The 6,000-nt window shown below is 50.2% G+C and overlaps 1 protein-coding gene across 1 annotated transcript in view; it reads left to right on the top strand.

Moving 5' to 3' along the window:
- The first annotated feature begins 2,397 nt into the window (after positions 1-2,397).
- Positions 2,398-6,000, top strand: part of ABAT (4-aminobutyrate aminotransferase) — a 49,855-nt gene continuing 46,252 nt past the window's right edge. Inside the window, exon 1 of the mRNA XM_036392359.2 lies at positions 2,398-2,494. The gene's annotated coding sequence lies outside the window, so the exon portion shown is untranslated. The remainder of the gene's footprint in view (positions 2,495-6,000) is intronic.

Raw genomic sequence — 6,000 nt, 5'->3', positions numbered from 1 at the left:
AGTGGGTGCTGCATTCTTGTCTGCTTGTTATGGCATGGCAAGGAAAGCTGCCTGTCTCATAAGCTTGCAGAGATTTTTCAATCTGCAAGTAAATTGGGAATTATTCACTTAGTGAATAGCTAAATAACTTGTCTTTAAAATGCAGTTCACCTCCTGAGTGTGATCATGGCATTTGTAAGCTGAACACTTTGGAGGTTCAAGTGAAGTAGGATTTGAAAATGAGCTCCTTCTTGCTGCCAGGCTGTCATGCTGTGACATAGGTCGAGAGGTTTGTGTTCTTTTACAGACTCATCTTGACCCTGACCTTCTGTGTGTCCTTTGCATCTGTGCTGGAAGTTGATGCATTAACAGAATAAAGCTTCCTCTTGAGAAATAGCTGCCTCCTCATGCTGCCAGCAGTGCAGTCAGCTGTGTCAGTACAGCACATTGCCACATTGCCTCAGAGAAAGTTTCCCCCAGCAGGTGGCACATGGAATTTCTTTAACAATACCAGCACCTAAAGGCAGTAACAAAACTTCTACATATATATATGTGTATGTGTGTTTATTTACACATTGCCCAGGGCAGCCCCACCGGTGTGAGCAAGAAGAGATGCAAAGGAACATCCCTAGCTTGTGAGCAAGCTGAGTGTATTCTCTAAGCTTCTTGAGCAAATATTCAAAGGGGATACTTGTCAGATAATGAGTAAGATATGTAAGATGTTAATAACAATTAGAAGTAACATCATTTCTGCCTCAAAGTTAAGTAAAAATGCATATAATGAATTAGGCAAGAAAGTTGACAGGGAGTTGGACAGAAGATAGCATGAAAAAAAGTAAAGTTTACTGCTCTGTTCTTGTTCTATGGGATATCAGTAGCAGGTTTACATTGTAGGATGATCAGAAGGGGCACCAAGAAATTATCTGAAATTATCTGTTCTGTATTCCTCTCAAAGCAGAATCATATTCATCTGAGAATCTTGCTAAGTGTTTGTTATCAAAGGCTCTCATCATAGAGATCCTGTAATCTGTTCTAGTGCTTCCTTGTCCTTTATGATACAAACAGCTGACTGCCATCTGAATGGCTCAACTGCCGCCTCTCTTGCGATTTTGGACCATTAAATCCTTCTTACTGGAACAGACTGACAGACATGAGGGTTCTGGGCAGGGTAAGTGGAAATGAGGAGGCATAGATGGCCTGGCCTCCAGTGGTGTGTGCAGGGACAGAAGGATCCTGTAACACCATCTGCAAATTGATGGTGTTGCAGCACTAAGAACAGCTCTGGCCTCTCAGAGCCCGCAGCGTTCCTGCCTTGCTTGTGTCCTCTCCAGCTCTCCTGTCTGGTGTCCTTCAGCTGCTCTGCCACAATTGCTGCTCCAGGATTCTCCCTGGAGCTTCCCACGGAGGTCCTTGAGGGCTGGGTAGGGTCTGACAGCTCCCCTGTCTTGATTTTCTTCGGTGCATCCCTTATGAGTGCTTCCCTTTCACTTCTCGGTGCATCCCTTATGAGTCCCAGCTCTGAAAACTCACCTGTACAGGGAGAAGGTGCCCATGTGCTGCTCACAGGAGAGGGGATGGAGGTGACATTTCTCTTATCGGCCTTTTGTGGCCAGGTCTCAGGCTTTGAAGAAAACCAAGGCTGTGAATGAGACATGAGTTCTGTAAGATGAGAGTCCAGGTAGGGTTCAACACGCTTGCCATAGGTTCTCTTGTGGATGAGGTACATAATAATATTTATTACTGAGCTGGAGCTTCAAGGGCAGCGTTGTGCCTGCAAATACCACATTGCTGTAGCAGAACCAAGCAGCAACGGAACAGAAGGGCTCATCATGATCCCGTAATGAGCTGCTTCAGTCCTTTACTGTCCACAACAAAAACAAGTTTTGTCCAAGTCAGGCTTAAATGCTGGTGAAGATTTGGGGTTTTAATTCGGGGTTTGACATAACACTAGGTTTAATTTGAATTTCTAATCAGAGTTAGAAGACCAAAAGACTTTCTCAATTGCTGCCTTTGCTAAATTAAGTAATTCCCAAGTAGCAATAAGGAAAGGGGCAGTGGGTCTTTGTGCAGCTGTAACAGTGCAGCACGGATTCCCAGAGCGGTCCTGAAAGAGGCTCCGCTGCGCTTCTCGCGGGTGCGCGATGGATGGAGGAAACGGGCTGCGCTGCCCTTGCCGCGGTGGCTCCCAGAGCAGGGGGCGCGGGCAGGCGGAGCGGAGGAGGCGGCCAGGGAGAGGAAGGAGGGCGGACAGCCCTGGCCGAGGGACGCGGCCGCTCCGGCCCCGCCATCCCTGAGGGTCCGGCCGGCCCCGCCCCTCCCGGCGGGGGCGAGCCCCGGCCGCGCTCTCCCATTGGCCGCGGCGGGCGCGGGGCCGCGGGCGGCGGCGCTGATTGGCTGCGCCGCGCGGGGCGGGCGGGGCGCGGCGGGGCCGGCAGGACGCGGCCGGCCCAGCGCAGCGCAGCGCACCCCGCGCGGCCGCCGCAGGACGCGCAGCCCGCACCTCCCGCACCTCCCGGTGAGCGCCCGAACCGCGCGGGGCCACGGAGGGGCCGCTGCCTTCGCCGCCTGCCGCTCCCGCCCGGCAGCGGGACTCCCCGCGGGGCCCCGTCTCCATCCCCGCGGCCGGCGGTGCCCGCGTTGCCGGGGCAGCCGCGCGTCCCCCGCCGCTCCCCGGTGCCCTTCCGCCGCCTCCCCGGCCCGGCGCACCCTGCGGGCAGCGGGGCGGCCCCGGGCCACGATCGCGGGGCTTCTCCTGGGGTGGCGGGGGCCGGTGTCATGCTGCCCCCCTACTCGGGGGCCCTGCCCTGCCCTGCCCTGCCCTGCCGGACCCGAGCGTGGGGCGCAGCCCGGCGGGGCCCGGCGCCCTCCCCGGGGGACCGAGGGGCGCAGGAGGGTTCGTGTTCCCCGCGCGTTCGGCCGCGCCGGGAGGCGGGTGTGGGATGCTCCGTGCCCCGGCAGCGGCACTCGCGGCGGGTGGGTGGGCCCGGCACGGAGCTGCGGCGGGGAAGGGGGAAAGGGAACCGGAGGGCACCGAAGAAACCGTGGGGAGAACGGCTCTGCCTTTGCGGGGAGGGCGCCCTGGCTGAGGTGCTGCAGGCAGCTGAGTAATGGTGTTGGTGGAGGCCTGGTGCTGCACTTCAGCTGGGGTTCAGCCGGGCTTTTCAGTTGCCTGTTTTCCAGCTAGTGCTGGTGATGCAAAACCCAAGCATGAGCCAAACCTCACGCTGTGGTTTGATACATCCTTAGCATCACTTCTCTTACGGCGCCTAAAGTAGCGCGGGGCTCTTCGGCCAGGGCTTTGCCCCTGCCTGGCTTTTGCCTCTGTGGTTCTCCATCTCTGTTTATGAAATAAACAGAGAAGGAAATGATATACAAAGAAACGAACTACTGTGGGAGGTTTCCAAGTAATTTTGTAATCAGTAATGAACGTTCAGGCTTAGAAATACTGGATTTTGCCCTACAGTTCAAAGGCACAGTTGATGGGTATAGGCTCTTGAAAGGGTCTTTGCTCTTAGAGTTTGAAGCAAGGAATTTGGTAAAGGTTGAAAGCTAACTGGTATAAAAGGAGGGTAATACTAGGGTTACCTTCTGGAAGCTCTGCAGTAAGGAAATTACCTAATGAATCCTGTTACAATCTGGATATTGTGTTATAAATTGAATTAGCAATTTTGCAGTGCTTTTTGCACTGGTTTTTTGTTGTAATTGTCTTTTCTGTAGTGTCAGTATTTGGCAAATTCTGTCTGGGGGCAGTTTGTCTTCTCTGACTGGAGTTACAAATGGAGACTTGGAGGTCAGTAATTCAAATGCAGGATAACAGCTCACCATACTGAAGCACAGTGTATGCAAAGAAGGGTAACACCTGGATTTCATAGTGTTTCTCATCTGTAGTGTTTACAGCGCTCATCAAACATCAGTGGCTGTATAGATGGGAAAGCTGTTATTGTATATTGTAATATTGTTATTACATGCTGGGTAGCCTTGTGGACTGGGAATCAGTGTTCAGGTCTGTGTCTGCAGTGTGTGTGTGGCTCCTCCTGGACACCCCGAGTGCAGAGGACAGTGATTCAGAGATCTGCAGATAAATGGGGACCTGAGTCAGTTTGTGTGTGATGCTATCAGACAAGCTGACCTCTTGCAAATTACGTGTGGGAAAATGTGATAAAACTGTTTCATTAGTCTTTCATTAGGCCTTTAGTCTTCTGAGGGATGACAGCCTCAGAGGCATACTGTACAGTGAGGTGTCTTGTGCACCCAAACACAAAGTAAAGTCAAATAAGTGGATAAAATTGGATATTTATACCCAGAGGCAGTAAGCAAGCATAGCATGCAAATAAACATCAAGCAAATCAGTAGGTGTCCTGCTGGCAGCTGTGCTGTCATTGGGAAAGGAGAACATCCTGATCTGGATTTTTTCAGAAGCAGGGAGGAATTCAGATTCTTGCCTGCCATGTCTGTGTTCATTCAAACCAGCTCTTGGGGGTCAAACCAGCAGCTTGGGGGTCTCCAGGGGGTTCCCCTTGCCCTGTCTGCCTGATGTGCTGCTTAACAGCCAAGTCTGAGAGCAATTTATCCAATGCCTTCTTTGCCCCCAGGCACGCTGGGCAGCAGCCCAGCTGTAGCTGCCTGTGTGGGCAGGTGCAGCTGCACAGGCACCACTCCTGCCCTGGGAGTGCAGAGTCTTCCTCTGGGTTTGTGTTCTGAGGGTTGGGCCTCAATTAAAACAGCTCAGATCATGTAATGATATACCTGTGCTGCTGCTAAGCCTCATAATTTCAGGAATTATTAGGGTTCACAGGATTAGAATTCACAGCTGCTCTAAGGCCAATTGGATCTGGTTCTTGGCTTACAAGCTCTGTTTCATGCATTCTAGGATTGAGAGTCCATTCCAGAAACACTGCTAATTTTTTTGTCTGTTTCAATTACAAATTAAATTCCCTTCCTTTCTTACCCAAATGGAAGCAGCCTGTGGAAGTGTCTCAGGAGAGAAGGCTGTTGAGTGTGTAGGTGCTGTATGAACAGGGTGGCACTCACTGCTGTGTCTATTGTAAAGATACAACCCAGCTGGATCTTTAAATCTTGCTGGATTGGCTGTATACCAGAAACTTTAAATCAAGTGGGGACTCTGAACTTGGTTGAATCTCCTTTGCTTTTGGCTTTGCCTTTGTCAGAGGGAGCAGGGAGGAGAACAGATTTTGAGTAATTCTCAGATTTCACGTAAGCCCTTTCTCATTATTGTTTTCAAATACGTTTTTGTTTCTCCTTGTATGTTGCACCTTGTCCATCTGTGTGTTCAAGCAGGCTTTTCCAGTAGTGCCTGTTCTTCTTTTGCAGTTCTTTTTAAGCTCTTAAGAGCTTTTCAGGCATAGTGATAAGTCTGAATCAAACAGTGAGGTGTCTTATCCCATTTGAAAGAATAAGGAGCATGAAAGAGCTGGGTTCCATCAGAAGGAAAGCAGCTGGTGCTGGTGTGTAGGGAACTGTGAAAGAACAGGTAAGTAATGCAAAAATGACACATCAGGAGCAGTGAAGCCTAAAGACCAAGAATCCACCACACAGATAATTATCACTGTGGGCCCCATTGCCTGTGGAAGGATGGATGTGCTTTAAAAGTTATGTAACAGATTTATCTTTCAGAGGCTGAAAACACCCTATTCTTTTTACAGATGGATCCACTTTCAAATTTCTCTTCTTTATATATAGAAGAGGTTGCCTTAGGGGTCAGAGCTGCTACCAACTAAAAGTAGAAAATTCCTCCACTACAGCCACTATTCTGTAGCTTGAAAACCACCTCTGTCCCCTCTTGGTTTTCTGAATGTTGTGATCATGGTCCTGTTGCCTGAAGTGACAGCTATGGTCCAGGAAAACAGAGAAAGTGATATTTTCATAGCCATATGGTGTTTGTGCAAAAATAACAGTATTCTGAGGGTTTTCCAAAGCAAGCAAAGTGTCTAAAACAGAGAATATTGTTGTAAGCTATTTCTGTGGCTTTCTGATCTGTGGGAGAGGTTCTGTAGTGTATCC

The sequence above is a fragment of the Molothrus ater genome, chromosome 16 (assembly GCF_012460135.2).
Source record: "Molothrus ater isolate BHLD 08-10-18 breed brown headed cowbird chromosome 16, BPBGC_Mater_1.1, whole genome shotgun sequence".
Lineage (NCBI taxonomy): Eukaryota > Metazoa > Chordata > Aves > Passeriformes > Icteridae > Molothrus > Molothrus ater.
Note: the sequence above shows the minus strand (reverse complement) of the source record. Positions and strands in the feature narration are given on the sequence as shown.